Raw genomic sequence first — 20,606 nt, 5'->3', positions numbered from 1 at the left:
TTAGATTGGAGCTCATCTGTTTCAAATGAATAAATTATTTTCAAGTTTTGGAATGGAAAGTCTTCTTAGGGGTCATGTACTTATAGAAATAAATTCTGTTTCTAGTGTGTGGGTTTGAAGGGCCCTTAGAACATCCTTCCTCTTTGGTTTTAGATTTAGGGTCTTTGATTTTTACATCCATGTGTACTTTCTATGAAGCAAAAAGAGACTTGTTCTACCTGTAAATTAGAAGGTTAAATTCTCCCTTCTAACTTCTTTCTATGTGAAGAAAAATATCCCTACTTGACAGACTTAGGCCATTTGTGAATCAATAACCCTAGGACTGTCACTCTGAAAAATTGTTACAAGTTCTAAGAAAAAATTGAATACTTTAAAAAAAAATCTGGGGGAAGATATATCTGATTTGATTTACTCTGGAGAGAGAATGAGTACTTTGTAACCTGCTGATTACCATAACAAAACATTTTTATTCTTCAGAGAAGTATAAAGTGACAATAGACCTTAAGGAACAGTATCCTATACTTACTGTTGGTGGGAGATTTAGGGTGTTTAGCTGTAATTTGCAACGAGAAATATCAGCGTAATCTAAATTCTAAGGCTAATCTCAAAGGAGAAACCATATTTTACCTTCAGGGAAAGATTTGATGACCTCTCTGATGCCCCCCACCTTCCCGCCTCTTAGTCAAATTATAAGCAGACAAATTCCAAGGCAATGCTATGGGAGACACACCTTCTCAGAAGGATTTTTGTTTTTATATGTGTGTCTGGGATGTTGTGCATGGAGAGGGTTGCCATCATTATATGATGTCTGTGCCAAGATTGGATGGTGGGTGGGGTTGGTCGGTGCCTTGACCCACTGTGTTTTGAATAGTTCTGATGGTGGTAATTGTGGCATTTCTAGCAAATTCATTGCTAAGTGGGCCCAGGTCCAGAAAGGACAGCTCAGGTGATCTGGATGATCATGTACCTTTAGTGGGAGGAGCACCCTTGATAGATGAGGAGTCTGCTGTCGGTTTCAGACCAGGGCCAGGCAGAGGCTGTGACAAAGTCAGCATCACTCTTAAGGGTGAGCACAAGCTTGTCTATCAAATACTTGAGCGCTAGGATTAATGGGCACCTGTGGAGCTGGAGGAAGGGAGTTTCAGTGCATAGTGGGTGGTTAATCCAAGGGGCTTATTATCTTAGCCGCTCAGTTGGTCATCTAAGCATCTACTGGTCACGAAGCATTCCAGAAATTTAAAGTTTAAAGTGTGTTCCCTGTTATTCGTCTGGCCATCATCTTTGGCTTGTTTTGTTCAATAAACAGTACCTAAAGACTTAATATGCCGGGCCCTCTGTTGGGCACTGGAGACTAAAAAATGAGAAAAAGTATAGACCGCCAACTGCTTATTGTGCAGATACACATACATTTCCAAAAATTTAGTCCAAATGAACTCATCATTTTGTCCTGGGTTAAAAAAATAAAACAAAACTAAAAAATTAGTAAACATCCCAGCCTTCAAAGAGCAATTGATAAAATTGGAATTGGGGAGACCTAAGAACCAATCACTCACTATAAAATGATGAGGTAGGTGTGCAGAGATAGATGTGCAAAGCATTATGGGAATACACAGGTGATGTACCCAGCACAGTTTCGGGAAGGGATAGGTTATCACAAAAGGCTTTCTGAAGAAGGTGAAGAAAGGAGTGTTAACCATAGCCAGGCTGCTTGGGACCCTGGCTGGTGGTGTAGAGGGAAAGACATTTCAGACAAAGGGTAGGAAGTGAGAAAACCCTTGCAGCGGGCCAGAAGCTGCACCCAGGAACTCCAGGATGTTCAGTGTTGTTGGGTATTAGGAGTGGTGACAGACTTGAAAGATAAGGAAGTGCTAGAATGTGGCAGGTCTTTCAGCCTGGGGACAGCAGTTTGGATATGATTTTGAAGGGGTTTAGGCAAGAATGGAGGTAGTGTTCATAGGTCACAATGCATAGTCTAGTTTGAAAGACAAAATTAATATACTCATGGGGAAAATCACCAAGGAGTTTAGGCAGTAACAGTGCCAAGATACATTTGTATGTCCTTAAAGGAATTTATGGGGGAAATAGGGATTTAGAGATTTTCCCCTAATTTTTTAACGTGACAATTGCATTCTGCTATCCCATCGATGTTTGTTACAGTCACTGTTGATGACAGAACCAAGATGACGCTGTTCTTCCTTAGTCGAAGGAAGATTTACACACTTTAAGAACCAAGCTATAAGTTTATGAAGTCAAAATTAAGAGGCTGATTCCAGTTTTTCCCCAGGCAAGTTGACGTCACTTGCTGGCTCTTTCCTCGCATTGCCGATGAGGGGCAGTGCTGAGAAGTGGCTGGTGGGATACAGATAAATCAAGAGTCACTCTGAATAGACCTTCGTAGCTAGCTGTGTTATGGATCATGAGGTTTCCTTGAACTCGTTTTTCTGCTTTTGAATATGTTTAAAATTTTCTAAAATAACTTAAAAATGGGGAACATAGTAGCATTTTTATGAGAATTGAATGAGATCTGACACAAGTGAAGATCTCACACAGTGCTATGCTTGGTGAGTATTGACTATTGCTATTATTGGCTCCTCTCTTGGCCAAATTTCACTTTTCCTTCCGCAGTCTGTTATTTCTTGCTCTTGACTCTCTTGGCCCTTCTTCTGTTTCTGGCCTGGAACTTGCCCTGTGGATTTTGAACAATCCAGCTTTTCTGGTTTTGATCCTGGACGGTAGTTGCAGGGACACGCCTGTATCTCTTCTTTACTCTGAATCATCTTGCCCAGGAAACCACCTCTACTGACCACCGCAGACCTAGGCCCTACCTCCACGTCAGTACACTTGATGGGAACCATATTTGCCCAGGTCCCCCTTGTGTATTGTGTATGTCGGGGCGGGGAAACGGGGGGAGATGGGAATGAATCGGAGTCAGCACAATTGATAATATCCCCTTTTATACAGTGAATGGCTTCTTGATGTGTTTTATAAAACTTAGATTTTCCTTGCATCGTATTTTTGTTGACACTTGTGTATATATAGTAGTAAAGTCTGTGACTCCCTGTGCCTATTGACACTATCAAGTTTGTTATAACTTTAAGGATGTTTGTTTCCATTGTATTAAGCCTCAATTATCAGTGACTTTCAACCTTTTTATGCCTTTAGTTCTGGCTGCTTCAGATGCTTTTCTAAGGTGTGAATTATTTGTCAACAATTTATTGACTAATACTAGGGGTATGCAAATTTATACAAGGTGAAAAGACTTTAATAGAATTCTCTGGTGGATCCTTTCATAAGAAGCAAAGAATATTTAAATTTGTTAAATGTGCCAGACATTGTGCTAGGCCCTTTCTTGTCCTTTGGTGATTTGCAAGATATCTTTTTGAAGTAAATGTTACCTCCATTTTTACTTTTCTAATGTTACACACCTAGTATCTATTAGGATTCTTTTGGTTGTAAGATAAAGAAAACCTACCTCAGACTGGCTTAAACAATAAAGGGAACTGAGTGGTTCTTGTGACTGAGAGATCCAGCCATGAGATGTGCTTCAGGTATGGTTTGATCCAGATTCACATTGGTATTAGGGATCTAGTTCCATGTCTCTGATGTCCTTTCAGTCCTAGTGTTCTGAGAGATAATGAGGGGTGATGTCAGGTCTCTTTACTTTCTTTCTCTCTCTCTCAGAAAGTTATAGAAGTAACCTGTAGTTTTCTATATAGTAATTATGTGTGTTCTTAGAGTTCGTTAATCTACACTCGAACTTATTCTTCTATATGTTAAGTAATCCAGATTTCAAATTCCTTTAGGATGTTCCTTGATGAATAGATAATGGATAAAAAAAGATGTGTGTATATATATATATTCCATTTTATATATATAGTCATGAGAAAGAAGGAAATCCTGCCATTTGTGACAACATGGGTGGATGAACATGAGGGCATTTTGCTAAATGAAATAAGTCAGGGAAAGACAAATGCTGTATGATCTCACTTCTTTGTGGAATATAAAAAAGCTGAACTCACAGAACTAGAATGCTGGTTGCCAGGGGCTAGGAGGTGGGGGAAATGGGAAGATGTTGGTCGAAGGGAACAAATTCTCAGTTGGGGATCTAATATTCACCATGGTGACTATAGTTAATACTATATTATAATTGAAAGTTGAAAAAGCAATATTTGTTGCTCTAGGCTTTAAAACATATTGTGGAAGGTTCTTTCCTGTAAAGGTGTGCACTGGGTGGTCCAAGCCCAGTTTGGTGCCTCTTTCCTCACAGCCTCTCCTTCCTTGAGCTCACTTCACCCCTTCTTCTGAACTCTCAGCACTTGTGGTCTCTGCCACCCCTGGCGCATCCGTATCTACAGCTATCTCTTCCTGGGTCTTCTAAAAGATTCTAAGCAACGATAACCAGAAATGAAGGCATGGTGTTCATCATGTGTTCCTAGAACAGCTTTTCACCACAGATGCCTGGGAGAAAAACCCGCACAGTATGGATAGGAAGGGTCATGTTTTCCTGAAAATGACAGATGTGAATTTCATAGCCTTGCAAAGATTCTAGGATCTGATCTGCTTTCGAACACTTTCATTCCCTGGAGCACCTTTTTCTGACTAATTCCCGTTGGAGCCATCTTACACCTTCCCTTCTCTCCTTTCATCCTCTGATCATTTATTGTTTGAGGGGAGAAAAAATCTTTTAAAAGCAAGTTTGAGTAGAATTACCAGAAACAAAAACCAAAACAAAACACACGCACAAGCACACGCACACAATGTGATGTTTCCAGACCAAGGCGTAATAGAAGGAAATGGGAAATGGTATAACTATAAGTTATTTTTATCCTATTCATATTCTCATTTTCTCTCTCTCTGAATCAATCAATCTCTCTCTCTCTCTCTCTCTCTCTCTCTCTCCCCCTCTCTTTCTCCTCTCTTTCATTTTCTCTTGCTCTTATCAATAAGAGGCTACACAGTCATTGTACATAGCCCTGGACCTGACCTCAGGAACTATTCACTATGTGTGTGAAAGTTTTTCTATTATTGACCATGTATATAGACAAATTGGGGGCGGTGAAGAACAGTACATTTCTTTGCTCTTTCTTCCATAAATTGCTTCTTGCAATAATAAGGTACTGGGAATGGAGTGGGGAGTCCACATTCTTCTGTGAAAGAAGAAAGAAGGAAAGAGCAAAAGGTTGGGAAAAGGGTAGGTGAACAAGGTAGGAAACATTCCCAGTGAGCCAACCTCTTTTAAACCCAGCATCTGAGAGGTGTGTGTGTGTGTGTGTGCTCGTGCATGCATGTGTGTGCGCATGTGCACTTTCCTGAGATTACTGGCAGGGTTCCAGGCATAACAGAGTTGCACATCTTTGGAAATTTGCATACCCCTTTTATGCTCAAGCAAATCAATAAAGAACAGTTGTTCCCTGTTCCTGGACAGAAGCCTGAAATCTATATTGCTCTGAGTGCACGAGTGAGACTTAATCGTCTCAGAGCCTTGTGCAAGCCTAACCTGGCTGGGGTATTGGCAGTGCCTTGCTCTGATTGGGCTCTCAGTAAATATCTGTTGAATGGATACTCAGAACGTCAACTCAGAGCTGATGATGTTTGTGTCCTAGACTGATCCCTGACAGTTCTTTCAACATGGTTTGGAAAGAGCACCAGGGGAGGACTTGGCTATCTCTGTGAATCTCAGGTCTTTGGGTTTTTTTTTCCTTTCTATATTCTTGTTCTATGAAGCAGTAGAGCCAAATATGCAAGCCATGAGATAGGGCTAGACTGGAAGACTGGAAAATTGAAGGAGAAATAGCCATTTCTTCTTGGAAGAAGAACAGGTCCTCTTATTTGAGATGTGGATGGGTCTGCCTGGCAGACAGCATAGGGAAGGAGGTTGGCACCAACTTTGTTTTTTCTGAGCTGTTGGTGACAAAGAGAAGGAGTAGCTGCAAGCCATGTGGCTTTATTGAAATAAATTCTTGCTGGGGGCTTCCCCTTTAAGATGAAGGCAGGTAAGTTGGGATGCTGATCTGCCTCTGTGTTGGATTCATGGAATGGATTTAAAAGAGTGGACAGATTTTGTTGGGGTGGTTGGTTGGTTTTTCCCCTGATAGAATAGCAGCTGTTGGGATTCAGCCCTCTGCTTTTGCCATGCTAATTTTGGTTATTCCATTTCTTGCCCCTTAGTTATAAACTAGTAAGATGTTTTTGGAAGGAGAAGCAGAAAAGAAGGTGGTATTCTGGGCTGGCTTCTCAGGAGACAGTCTCCCTAGCATCATTTTGTCCTAAGTTTTGCTCTTTCTGTATAGCCACAAGGACAGGATAGAGGGCTCCTCTTAGCATACAGAGCCAATGTGAGAGTCTGAGTAGCTCGTGAGGCCATCCTGGAATCGTGGCCCATGTGGATGGAATGGCAAAACCAGGTTGGTCACTGTTCACAGGGCCAAGGCAGAGTCACTTAGAGCAGGGGGTGCTTTGAGAACTATCTCTAGCAGCCACATGGCTAACAATAAAGCTGAAGTTTGAGAACATTTACAGACCAGAGCAAGGAAGAAAATGAAATTCCTCATGGTAATGTGATATGCAGAGACCGTGAGAAGACATGCAATATTTCAGTTGACAAGCTCTTGCTATAATAGTGCAGTTGGTTTACCAGCCCCTGCAGACAGTCTGAACCTCTTCAGAACCTATTTAGGACCCAGGAAGAGGACAGTGTTAATCAGAATAGAAACAGGATAAAGAAGCATTAAAAGGGTGAATCTGGTCATTTATCAATAAGAAACCACTTATTCCTATGAGGGGAAGATTAACTGTTGATAAGCTCTCAATCATTATATATATATATATAGATAGATAGATATATATATAGATATATATATAGATATAGATATATACTTGTAAGGCATTGCTTTATATATCGTTATCATATTGCTGTGAATTTTGTCAGGTAGCCATTTCATTTCTATAACCTCTTGAAAAGAATGTCTCATGCTACTAATATAGACTCCTCCTTGGACATCAAAATCTTTGTGCAGATAGAACTGTTATGCCACACGAAAAAAATGTTGAACTTTGAATAGCCAGGGTAAATTGATTAAATGGCTATATTGACATTTTTCTGCTTGTGTATCAACACACACACACACACACACACACACACACACACACACACACCGCTTTCTTTTTCCCATGTTCTTGTTGTCATCTTCAATGGAAATGGTACCGGCTTCTGATATTTCTCAACTTGCTCATTATTTCCTCACCATCTCTGTGATGGAAATAAGTCTGAACCTGTTTATTTCGTGTCCCTCATTTAAATCTTATAGATGTACCCCTGGAATGCTCTAATGGGATCTGGGGCCACGAGTATGAAAAGGGATATAAAAGTTTTGGAGGTGATTAGAGCCTTTTGTTCTGTGGATGCATTGGGCTGTGCTTTCATGTCTTCGATTCTGATGTTGGCCCCGGGATCATTTTATACAGATGTTTGAAAGGTGTAGGACTTTACTTTTTAAAAAAGAATGCACAGAGTTAGCCTGCATTCTCATTGGAAGGACTTCAGTGATCTGCAGACGGGAAGGCAGCCTGATAAATTTCTGATCTTCATCCAGCTGTTACTGCCAGTCTGGTTGCAAAATGTGACAGGACCATGGCCAACTGTTATGTTGAAATATGTTGTATCTGAAATTCCTTTTCTTTACGTTGATATGTGAATTAAGAAGGTATGACTGGCAATGATCAGGAGACTTAAATCACATTTTGAATTTGCCTAAAGAGGATTTATTGGATTTCTGCTAGTTGCAAAAGGGGCCATTTACAAGGGGTTGCAGAAGTATAGAGAGCTTTCATTCTAGTTTGAGAATATGTTTGCGAAAGGATAATTAGGAGTATAAACTGGGGTATAGATGACAACTAGTATCGATAATGTACTCTTGGTTGGAGCTCGGAAGAGATGAAAAATTCGTGGTCCTGGATATCTGCCCTTAGAGGGATTAGGACTCCAGCCCGAGTCTAGAAGGCTAGACAGGATATGAATAACAGAACAAGGGGAGAGCATGGAGAGCATTTTAGGCAGCAAAATGACACACACAAGTGTAGAGGGGGGAATGGATGAGGTATGTTGGGGAACAATGTACAGAGCCTTGAACAGTAGATTGATGTATGTCCTAAGAGAAAAGGGAAAGACCAACTTGAAAGGAAGGAGTGGGTATTTATCATGATGCTTTGGATAATAGAAAACCCAAATTAGCTTAAACGAAGATAATGCATTGCCTCAATCATGGAAAAAAAGACCCACTTTTCAAGTTGCAGATGTGGTTCTCTAGGGTCTGTTTTCCTCTCTCTAGATTTCCTCATGTTGACAGCAGCAACCGAGGCTACATGCTTCTTGGTTTACATTCATAGCCATCAAACAAAAGACCTGAGCTGGACCAGTCTTAATCATCATGTCAGCCATGTGCTTAGGCCTGGATTTCTAATCATCCCACAGGTAGAATGGGGATGAGATTGTGCCAACTGGCATATGCCAGTAAGGGTCAACGTCTGGAACTTAGTCTGGGGGCAGCACCCAAATCCTGTGGCTGCTATGTAGTGATTTTCCAAAGGAAAATCTAGACATGAATAGGAGAGTAGAAGATGGATTAACAAGGAAAAAAATGTCCACTCTAGTTTTGAATTATGCACAGTTTTGAATCCTAGGGTAAATTATCTCAAGTGATTTTTGACTTTATATTATAGGCAATCCACTTGATTATAGTATTAGTCTGGGTCTTTGATATTAAGAATGTTTAACCCTGGTCTTAACCATGGTCTGCTCATGCCCAGAAAGCTTCTTTGTTTATCAATTAATCTTCTCATCTTCATCATCTTTCTTTGCTCTTTCCTATGACTGCACACGTTTAGTCAGTGGGCTGACCTTTTTAGAGATCCTACATGGTGCCAAACTTGAATGGCACTGAAGGGTGGCCTCTTCTATTTCCTGTGGAGCTTTCTGAGAGCCATACCCTACTCACTTAAGATTCCCCTGTTGGAGGTTATTCAATTGAGTTCTATTGGTTCGCATTACCATTAATCAAAAATCAGGTAAAATTACTGAATTTTAGTGGTGCCATTCAGAAGCAGGCCACCCATCTATCCATTTATTCAACAGATTAGTACCTACAATGTGCCAGGAACTGCACTGGCCTCTGGAGATGAACCCCAGTATGGCACATAGTTCTCACCCTTGAGCTCCCAGTCTGGTTAGGGAAACCAGTAAATCCACAATTCTGATTTTATGTGATGGATATCATATGTGGCATACTATAGATGTTTAGAGAAGAAGCATTTTTCTCAACTGGAAATGTTAGCAGATTATATTTCCTATTCCATATTAGCAGAATACAGATGTTATTCTGCAGCTGGGGCTACAGTTCTTAAATAACTGGGAGATGAAATGGAAATGCAGGTTCCCAAGACTTCTGTCTGAGATTCCAATCAGTAGGTCGAGAAATGTGGTCTGGGAATCCCATTTTAATCTCCAACTCCTTGGGTGGTTCTGATCATGGTGGTCTAATGAGTACTGGCCTGGAATGTAGCTTGAGGGTGCAGGGCTGCAAATGCAGCCTGGAGTAGGGGGAGAGTGGAAGCCTTGAGAGAGTGGCCAGAGAGGTTGCAGAAGGATAGAGAGTTTCTAGGTCTGAATGGTCAATAGGATTCTATAGAAAGTTGAAGGTATCTGGCAGCAGAGCATGTGATTTCCAGCAGAGCATACTTAGAACAAGAAAGACTTATTTTTGCACAATGGAGATTAAAAAAAAAAAAAATCTTTCTGGAATAAAAGACTCTTGGAATGATCACTTGGCTCTAAACTCATGCAGCCAAGAGTTCAGGTTCCAAACTCCAAGTGCAATTCTTAGTCTACTAGTCTGCCTCCCAGTTGGGAATTATTTATCCCTGTTATGTTAGCACCGTGATTTTTGGAATGCTCTTGAATGACCTCGAAGGATGCTAAATAAATTGCTTGATTCATTATTTAAAATTAAGATTGATTCAAGACTGAATGTGTAATACTGAATCAGCATTGGGGATAGTGAAGGAGAAGTACAGCATTTATGCAGTTAAGAATATTGGGCGGGGGAACTAAAATTGGGCCTCTTTTCATAGAATCATTAAGACTTAGTAAGACATTTTAATTTTCTTCCTCAGGCAGGCTAACCATAAGAACCTTCTCAAAAATTCTCTGAAAAGCTGCTGGGAGTGAGCTGGGTTCTCCACCTTATGGAGAGTGTACTATAGACTACACTTCTTCCTGTGCAGTGATGATTTTTATTTACCTGATGTAAAATAGAAACTAGAATTCAAACTGGCTCTATGGTTTGCATTATTGTTGGAGTTACCCCGTCATTGCAACAAGCTTCATGGAAATGGCTGAAAAAAAGTCATATTTTTCAATTATAGCTTATGACTGCTTTGTGTCTTCAGTTGCATTTAATAAAACTTATTAGTCAAGTTTGAAAAGAAAGGGTCACCAAGAAATAAAGTATGAGAGCTGCTTTGTCCTTGACATTTAATTTCTTGTTTTAGGCATTGAAGTGTACATTGATAGAAGGTACAGGAAAAGACACTTAAAAAAATATTGACAGTAGGTCAGTTAGCACAGGATTTCTTAATCTTGGCACCATTGACATTTTGGGCCAAATAATTCTTTGTTGTTGGAGGCTGTCTTGTGCACTGTTGTATGTTTTCCAGCATCCCAGGCCTCTACCCACTGGATCCAATCATGACAGTCAACATTTGTCTCCAAACATTGCCAAATGTCCCCTGGTTGCAAAATCACACCTGTTTGAGAACCACTGAATTAGAGACAACAAAACTTTTAAAGGGTGTCTTTTTACTCTGCTGTTAATCTATCTTTTGAGAATTTTGTTCTAACAAAGTAAAGAGAGTTGATTCTCATTCAGATAGCATGTTTGCAAATTTGTCTACTTGCTACAATTTATAACCCCAAAATCAATACTCTTGGCACATTTGCAGTCATTCCTGGACACACATATGTTCAAAGAGGCCAAAAATTTGAGTCACCTGATAGATCTGTTCCCAGCTGAAGTCAAACAAGGTGGTGCTCTGCCTTCTCGTTTCAGCGCTCAGACTGTAAACAAGTATCTTCTTCAGGTCTATTTAGTGCCACATTTTTCACATCTTTGTGCTTTTTATTGGTGATTTCACTGTTTAAAATGGTCCCGAAGTATAGTGCTGAAGTGCTGTCTAGTGTTCCTGAGAACAAGAAAGCTGTAACATGCCTTATGGAGAAAATACGTATGTTAGCATGAGCTTTTCTCAGGCATCTGTTATAGTGTTGTTGGCCATAAGTTTATGTCCGTTTGTCCGTCCGTCCATCCATCCATCCTTCCATCCTTCCATCTATCCATCCATCCATCCATCCATCCACCCACCCATCTACCTGTGTGCCTTTAAACAGAAGCACAAGTAAAACAAGGTTATGTATTGATCAGTCGATGAAAATGTGACTAGAGCCTCAACCTAACCCTGTATTTCCCCTTGGACCAATGATTCGGTATTCACCAATTCAGTGTTGTGGTGACTTTACAGACTGTAACTACTGCAAATAACAAGAATTAACTCTATTTTTCTAGCTTACATTTCAGAAGCCTCCAATTTAAAGATTAATGTGATATATTTGTTAAGCTAGATTGCTTTTCTTTATAAAAAAATCATGTAGCTGCATTATGGAAAACTTGTAAGATAAATAATTCCTGAGTCAATGGATTTAAATATTTTTCAAGCCATTGCATACCTTGTGAAAAAGATTTTACACAGGGCCAGGAGAAATTTACTAGAATGCCATTTTCAGTGCATCTTTGCCAATATTATTTTGCATTTTTCGTAGTTATAAAGTGACAAAATTGATGGGTGTTAGAGAATTCAAATTATACAGATAAAAAAAATACAATGTACAAGTCTCACCTTTCCCACTTCAAGTGTTAAGAATTTAGTATGTGTCATTTTAAGCCTTTTAAGAAAATGCACCTAATAAATGCATTTTATACCCATATTTTAATATGGAAGAGACTGAATATTTGCTTACTATATGTCCTTTGCATTATGCTCGATGTTACTTCATATAATTTAGGTGGAAAAATGCTTCCTCATTATTTATAAAATACTTACGTTGTCAAGAAAAATTGATGCTTCTGTTTAAAAGCTATTTAATTTTTGTGCTAAGTGATTAGCTTTTGATAAATATCTTTTCTTCTAATTTTATTTTTTTGCCTGTAGCCTAGGTTACGGGACACGACACAAATTCAGTCTCGCAATTTTATTTTCTCTCATTAGGCTTGACAGAGGACTTCAAAGAATTCAATTTCCTTGATAAAAAAAAAAAAAGGAGTGAATCATTGGATGCAAACGAGTAAACATTATCCAGGGTCAGTCAAGATGCTTAATATAAATTAGTACAACAGATGTTTGTGGAATGATTACAATGTGAGGAACACTTTCAAAGTGATTCTCTAAGCCCTCCCCTCACCATGACTGGAGAAAAGAGGACCTGCGAGGGATGGCTGATGCTCACTTGTGTGCTTTATGCACACAGGGACTATGTGGAAAGTGACTAGATGTCCTGTAGATGAAGATCCCCTTAATCTAGGGTAAGGAAGTAAGACCTTTTTGTACCAGCATTTGATACTAGATACGGAATTTCGATTGCATTTTAAGTGCTATTTATATCAGAAAGCTACAGTTTTCACTTAGGATTTCTTACAGGCACACGATAAAAAAAAATGCTCCTGGGAAAGAGAGACTAAAACAGTAGTAGCTTGACTGATGGAAAAATCAGGAAAATTACAGACCTTTGAAATAAGTAGCAAATTAGATGCTATTTCTAGGATGGTGGGAAAGAGAAATTGTACAGGTTTAGAAAAAAGGTAAAATAAAAAGTATGATTTTGCCAAGGCCAGGAAGGACCATTTTCTGGAAAAGAATGGGAAATAACAGGGATGATGCTACTGATAGTTTCTTCACCTGACAATGTGACAGGCCTAAGAGATTGCTGAGGCCTGAAGATTCTATTTTCCAGTAAGAATGTCACTTACATGATAAATTTGCACCTTGATCCCAAATTGAGCACTCTAGCAAGACTCCAATAGGTTTCTTTGTAAAGATGGAGAAAACTTAAGGATTCAGAGAGTTGTGGGTTTAAAAAATCTTTTACATTGCATTTGCTATGAAAAACACAGAATTTTTGAATTTTGTAAATTCTATTTAAAAAGAAAAAAGAACACCTTCACCAGGTTGGGAATTATGTGGTCTCTTTCTCTATGAGATTTTCAGTTTACCCTTGGGATTATGTTTGTTGGTTTACTAGTACAGGCTTTCAGAAAGATAATCATCAAAAACCTAGAGGCACGCCCTTGGAAGTGCATAGTTCCTCTTGCAGAATATCTATGGGAGGTGCTAAGAATGTTTAAAGGAAAATATTTCAGATAGTTGTCCACATTCTCCTCTTTTATTCTTGAAAAAAATAGCAAGCTAACGTTTTTTTTACTCTACTAGTTTTTGAAAGGACTTAGTTAAAAAGTTCCTTTATATTAACCCTTTTAATAAAAAAACCGCTCTCTATATAAATATATCATTAACAATATTTGAACTGTCACTTCTGAAAGATTAAAACATAGACAGCTTTAGAGTAAAAAGTAATCAAGTTACTTTATTATTTATACAATTCTTTATAAATTAATGTCTTTGACTTTATCAAATATAGAAGATTTAATTATTATTTCCACATCTGTGAACTTTTCTTTGTCTACTGGGCTTTGTGCAAGTAAATTCTTTATATTTTCCTCAGGTTTTATATATATTTTGGTTTACATTTATATCTCCTATCTACCTGGAATTTGTTTTTGTGTCTAAATAGTGGTAAAGCTATAACTTAATTTTTATTTATGTGGATATTTACTTTCCTAAAATGTATCAAATAGCTTGCTCTTTTGGTACCAGCTTAAAATTTTATGTATCAAATAGTTTGCTCTTCTATCTTTGTTTTCTGTATTCTCTATCCTGTTTAATGACCTATTTGTCTATTTCTGTGGCGATCTATACTGTTTGTTACTGGTGCATTACAGTACATTTAGCTTTGTCAGGATAAGTTTTCCATTCATTTCTTTTTAAAATATTTCTTAGCCATTCTGAAGTTTTCTCTCTTCCAATTCAACTTTAGAATCAGCTTTATAAATTCTACAGTATATCCTGTTGTAATGTTGGTTGGATTATATTGACTGATTGAGGGAGAATTACTATCTTACAATTTTGAGTCTTATCTGAGAAATGGTAGTTCTCTATTATTTGTCATATGTTCTTTAGTAAAATTTAAAATAAGATTGATTTGACATATTTATGGATAGGTTTGTTTCTAGATAGTTCCTTTTTTTCCTCCTTTCTTCCCCTTTCCTATTACGAATGGAATTTTTATGACATTTTCTAAATGGTTATTGTCCTGACCATCTAAACTCCACTAGATTCTAGGTGGATGGGCATATCATCTCCATATGAACTGCCTTCTTCCTAATATTTTATCTTATTGCATTTCTCTGCATTGTTTAGAGGTGTTAACCTAAAAAGGCCAAAGTAAGAGGCAACAAGCATTTATTTGAGATCAAAAAGACTAGCTATTTGGGAAGCGCTGATTCAGGCAGAAACCCAAACAGTGTTTCAATAAGGAAACGAAGGCAAGGGGTATTTATAAGAAAGGAAAGGGAAATAATTATGTCAATGAAGGAAGGTTTTCCTAAGGTGCAGATGAGCTAACAGTGATGTTAATTCTAAAGAATGTTTTTAATCATCAGTGATCACTCCCCCATTGTCATAATATCTACTTTCTTATCTTTGCAAACATTTCTTTCAGACCTTATGTTGCTTTAGGCCCAGTCCAAAGGTTAATTTACCCCATTTAACATTCCAGAGGTTTAGGGCATAAGATATGCAAGGCAGTTCCTCTGGGATGGCAGCTCTGACTCCATTTTAAAGTAGTTCCATTTATATTTTTACAGAGGGTGAAGTAAAATGTTGAGTAGTATAGCAGGCATCCTTGTCATCTTCCTAGGATGTTACTTGTAATTTATCATTTTTTTTGTTCATTTCCGTATATTTGACTTACTTTTTATGAAAAAGTATTTATAAAGACATTTGTTATTTATAAGAAAGTATCAAATTAACTATAATCAGAAAATGTTTGTCACTGATTATTTCCCAAAGGACTTGGCAGTGAAGTGGGATGTGCTACACACACATACACAGAAGAATGTTCCTGATTCTTTAAGGTTCTATTTGGTTTTTCTTGAAAGAATTCATGATGTATAGGAGCTTGTTGAAGCATCTGAGAACTTCCTGGACCACAAGACCTCTGCAAACACTTTAGGCAAGGCTGGCTTACATGAACCTAACCATGTGTCTGATTTTTCTGAAAGAGAGTATTGGCGGAATAGAGGGGTGCTGGCTAGTGACAGTGACCCAGGCTAGGGTAGAGTCTTGGGGGTCATGTTTTCCAGAGGCAGATGGAACCGCATTCTAAATGTGCCCTGAGAATAATTGGTAAGGTAGGAACTCAGAAAATCCTTACTAATTTTCTGATCCAAAAGGATTGGGGGCTGCTTGAGAGAAGTCAATTTAGAGATATCAGGAACCAGATGTAAAAGAAGAGGAGAATGGCACACAAGATATGCGCTGTGATAGCACAGACTCCTATACTCTCTCATGGTTGGGAGATCTGGATCTAGTTTGTGTCTGGGTTGTCAAAGGGTGGGCTGGCAGAGATAAAGCCAAAGGCTCAAAATGTAACTTCAGCCCTTGTAAACAATCATCCTTTCTTTTTAGTAGAGTCTATCTGGGAACACTTTCATTAGGTAAATTTCAAATCACCAAGTACACCTGAAAGCCATAGCCCCCAATACCTTTAAGGAAAGGTTTTCCCACAGCGATTCTTGGAGCCCTGTGTGTTCTATGGTGGCCCCTATGGGCCTACAACTATGGGGCTCCAGGTCTTGTTGCCCCGTTTCAACCAGAGCAACTCTGCTTTTAGGGACCTACATTGCTTATCGGGCTTCCAAGAAACATTTGAAGACAACACTTTGCCGCTTTGAAAGCCATCATTGTAATTCATCTTACTAATTTAAATCAGGTTTGTATAGTACTCTTGAGCCTATATAACTATGCACATCTTATATTCTAAATAGCATTTCTCAAGGAAAATTTCCTTGCATACAGGATTGAGAAATGATTTCTTCATCCATGCTATGAAGACCTTATAGTGGTTAGGGTATGTATGAGAGTGCAGTTGGGTCACTCATGCACATGTCATGTTTCCTCTGAAAAATGGTAAGCTTCTTAAGGACCTGCCTGTGTCGTTATTTTGTTTTCCCTCTCTCCTACCCTCATTTCTGAACTCCTATCACACAAGTTCTGAATGTATATAGTTCCTAATTCCACTCTGACCTCTGTGAATGAGCCTCCCCTTCCCCTTCTGCTAATGACGTGAACAAGAAGGCAGGCAGAGGCTTAGAGGCTGGAGGTCTCCTGACTTGCCTCTGGTTTTTGTGTAGGAAGGCAAGCTAAAGTTCTAAGCTGCCCCTGGAGATTGCTATATTTTACTAGGATTACCAAAAATTGACATGGGAGAATTTGCCAGCATAACCTCTCCCAGATCCGCGTGGGCTACAGTCTTAAGTAACCAAGGCCAGCAGATGTGGCCTGAGCCCAGAGGAATTGTGGTAATGAAGCCCGATTTTGTGGATGGATTATCAACGTTGCCCTCAGTGCTCACCTACACCCTTCTTATGCTTCATGGGCAAATTGTAGTCCTTTCTCTTCTAAGGAGTTCGCTCTGGCAAATCCAGCCCAAAGTGGGCTGTGCTCTCTTCATTCTTTAGCCAGGCCATGTGTATTATATCACTAGCACTTTCTTGCGGCCATGCCACCATATTCTGCAATTATCTAGTATGGAGTTCTGTCCGCCATACCAGCTCTGAGATAGCATTATTGTCACAGCACAAATATTTGGTGCTAATTCAGGCAAGGGTCTTTGATTGTGATCGAAACCCGCTCACACCAGTTTGGTAAACAGCAAAGGTGTGTGTCCCTTTGAAGATATCACGGAATGGGAAATGAAGGGCCCCTAGGGCCCACAAGAACTGGACTGAGATACTCAAGGAGCTTTCCTGGGCTCCTGCATCCTGAGTCCTGTCTTGGGCTGTCCTTTATATTCTCGTTATGCAGATGAATTTGCAAGGTCATGATTACTTACCAGTTTGCTGTAGCCTTCTGTAGACTGCCCTAGCCCCAGTCTTTCTAACTTCCAAATGTGCAACCTCCCAGTAGAGTTCTACCAAATAGAATGGCTTAGAGTTACTGGGGAGAATCCCCTTGGCCAGAATTGGTCTGTTTGAGCCAGGCCACGTAAGCCTTAGGACCCTGGCCTGATAAAGGATTCGCTGCCTCAGGGTATGAGGTCCACTCCTGCCTGTACAGCTTTGGTGGAGGTAAGGCAGGTTTCTGGGACCTGAGGTGGCCCCTTCAGGCTGGACAAACCATGATACATACATTCTCTTATATCGCCTCTAGTATTTGCTAACTTATGAAGTGATTCATCCTTTTTCCCAATTCTAATTTCACTGTTTTGAAATGAAATTTTCCTGTAACCTCTGTCTTTGGATGTAAGAATTATCAACCATCTGGAGTGTCAGTTTTCCAAACCTCTGGATGATGACCTCTGCCCTGCTCCTCAGCCCTTCTTTGGGTTTGAATCGGAGCTGATTCCAAGCTGAATTACGTAAAGAAGGCAGCCAGATAGCATCTCAGTGCAGCATTGCCTTTCTTGTTAGGAGGCAGAGAGTCTGACAGCAGCGTTTGTGTAGATTCAGTGCGAAGATGGGGCTTTGAGGCTTTCTTCACCCCTTCCCGCTAGCTGAGTGCAGAGCAAGGGATCAGGGCCAGCAGGCAGTGAAGGGCTGTATGCACAGTCTGGGGAGTGTCCCGCTGGCTTGCATGGCTCTTCCCATTTGCCTTTCCATGTGTACAGAATGTTCCTGCTTGCCAGTCTTCCTCTACAGAGTAGGAAATTAAAAAGAAATCATTCTAAAACGAGAGAAGAACTAGCTAGTCTCATTCTCAGAGCTTCTGACTGTGCAGTGCTTTGCAGCTTCATCAGACCCATGTGTTATTTTGGAGTGGTGGGAATAATAGGGCTTACACCTAATCAAGGAAGAGAATTCCAAACAAAAGCTTGGGTGGGGTTTCCTGGGCAGGAGTGTGATATTGTAATAAATGGGAAGCAGAGTTCTTCGGTCCAATCTCTGGGCTGATTACACAAATTAGAGCAGGGGCCCGGTTTTCAAAGGAATGTAACACACCCCAACGAGGCCCCTCCTCAGTGGGTGTGTCAGAGTTTCCTCAAGCTCTCTCTTTAACAGTTAATGCTTTCTCCAGAGGAGCTGAGAGCCTTGTGCGGAGTAATTAGGGTCTCTGCCATGGGACCATTTCACAGGTGAGTTTACCTTAATGTTAAAGTCCGTTAGGGAGCCCTGTGGCTAAATTCTCCACCCTCCTGCATTACTCAACAGAAAATGCTTGCAGCGTTCTGACATTCCAGTAACAATGGCCATTTCTAAGCACTAATGAACCCGCCACTTTATGTGGGGGAGAAGAAAACGTTTAAAGTTTCTCTTCTTATAAAAGGCATCATTCTCTGTGACCATGCCAAGTGGCTTACTGCTGTTCTCAGTCTTCAGATCACCACTCCTGCCTCATTTCTGTCCAGAATATTCCCGACCCCCTAGGTTTGGCCTTTCTGAGATGCTTGAGACTTTCCTAATGTGCCAGGTTCCTGCCCTTCTCAGGAACTCTGTCCTTCTCAGGAACTCTGTCCTTATTGCTTCCTCTTGCGATATTCCCCCACACCCTTTCCCCTTTTCTCTCCTTTCTTCTCAGTCTTCAGAATTAAACATCTTCTCCCTTGAGAAAGCACCTGCTAGTCATCCCTCCTGTCTTACCTCCAGTCTCTATTAGATGCCACAAAGTACTGTGTTCACCTTTTTAGCTCTTACCACCTGCTGTTAAATGATGGCTTTGCTTCTTTAATTTATAAGCCTCTTGAGGCCAAGGACTGTCTCACTTACCTTCAGATTTCCAGTATATGGCACATAATAGGTACACCTGGATGGTTTGGGGGAAATTCTCTTAAACAAATTATATGTTCTAATTTTTTTTTCTCTAGAGCCAATTTATGCCCCATATCAGATAAATATGTTTCTATTATACTTTTGTCTATTATCTTAAACATTTTTTTTTTTTCTTATCCATGTCTCTTGCTGCTGTATTTCATGTTTAACTTTGAAATGCCAGGAGCACACTAACTGGGGCAAGAGGCCGCTGAGACTGACTCTTGGTGTCCGGGTCGTGGCCCTCACTGTTCACTTGGGGTTTGTTATGATTACAGCGGAATAGTGAGGAGGAAATGACACTGGTGGCCGTGACCGCTTCATACTTGCTTCTTTGACTGTGCCTCCCTCTGCTCTCTCCTGCCCCTTCCAGCCTTCCTGAAAAGCTCACATTCCGTTAAAATATCGTTCCTTTTCATGCCGCTTCTTCCACAATGTACACAACTGCCTTTATCTTCCTCCCATGTCAAGCACAGTGACTTGTCCTTCCACAGTCAGCTCTACATGACTTTTTGTGGGACGCTTTCTGTGATTCTTTCAGGTTTCTCCACCAGTGTCACCCTAGAACACTTTCGATGACGTCCCCTCCGCAATGTGCATCCCATTTTATCGTCGTTCGTTTGCGGGTCTCTCCTCACACTGAATTGGATTGGGGATGGTTCCATGGCAGAGGCCTGGCCTTACTCCTTTCTGTATTTCCCGGCACCTAGCCCAGTGCCAGGTGTGCAATCCCAACTCGCTGAGCTGATAAATTAGTGCATAAGGGACATTTTATTTTATTTTTGATATAAGTTTGCATGTCTTCAGTGATGGTACATGTCCTCTTTTACGGATGAGGAATGGAGACTCAGACACTATGCACATGGCTTATAAGAGGTGAGACATTGGCTCAGACTTATAGGGGCTTTTGGTGGGCTCTTCCCAGGATAAGGCAGATTCCTACAGATTTGATGAAAGTCATATGCTATTAGGAGTCAGGCAGCCCAGGTTTCTGGTTTCCTGGTGGGGCTGAGAGGCTGGTCTCACAGATAACAGGAAGAACAATCAACATCACAGTCTGAGCTGGCCCATTCCCGGGGTACTGGCAGTGCTCCTTTCAATCTGCAAACTAGGAAGATTTGAGACATGGATAAAGAAGTTATGCAACCACTACAGAAAATTATGCTAAGGTTAGTCTCCTCTGAAATTATATACCTTATAAAAATTCTTATGAACTACACTTTTGTGTTTCTCCTGAGTGCATTAATTTTCTCATGCTAAGTAAGATACTGCATCCCCCCTCCGACACTCATGTTCTCAGAAATGCTTATAAATATCTCCTTGTCCTGTGGGCAATTAGCCCCAAGGAGAAGAGGTGCATGTAGGAGCTGCTAATTTGTGTGTGTCTGCTTGCTAGAGATTCACCAGCAGCAATCCCAG

The 20,606-nt window shown here is 40.1% G+C and overlaps 1 protein-coding gene across 8 annotated transcripts in view; it reads left to right on the top strand.

Annotated features, from left to right (window-relative positions):
- Nucleotides 1–20,606, top strand: part of TLN2 (talin 2) — a 386,133-nt gene that overhangs the window by 118,012 nt on the left and 247,515 nt on the right. Inside the window, exon 1 of one of the 8 annotated variants that reach the window (XM_039865412.1) lies at nt 18,460–18,514. The exons of the other annotated variants lie outside the window; for them this stretch is intronic. The gene's annotated coding sequence lies outside the window, so the exon portion shown is untranslated. Of the gene's footprint in view, nt 1–18,459; nt 18,515–20,606 lie in introns of those variants that run through there. 8 annotated transcript variants of the gene reach the window in all.

Source organism: Pteropus medius, unplaced genomic scaffold (assembly GCF_902729225.1).
Source record: "Pteropus medius unplaced genomic scaffold, Ma_sr-lr_union100, whole genome shotgun sequence".
NCBI lineage: Eukaryota > Metazoa > Chordata > Mammalia > Chiroptera > Pteropodidae > Pteropus > Pteropus medius.
Note: the sequence above shows the minus strand (reverse complement) of the source record. Positions and strands in the feature narration are given on the sequence as shown.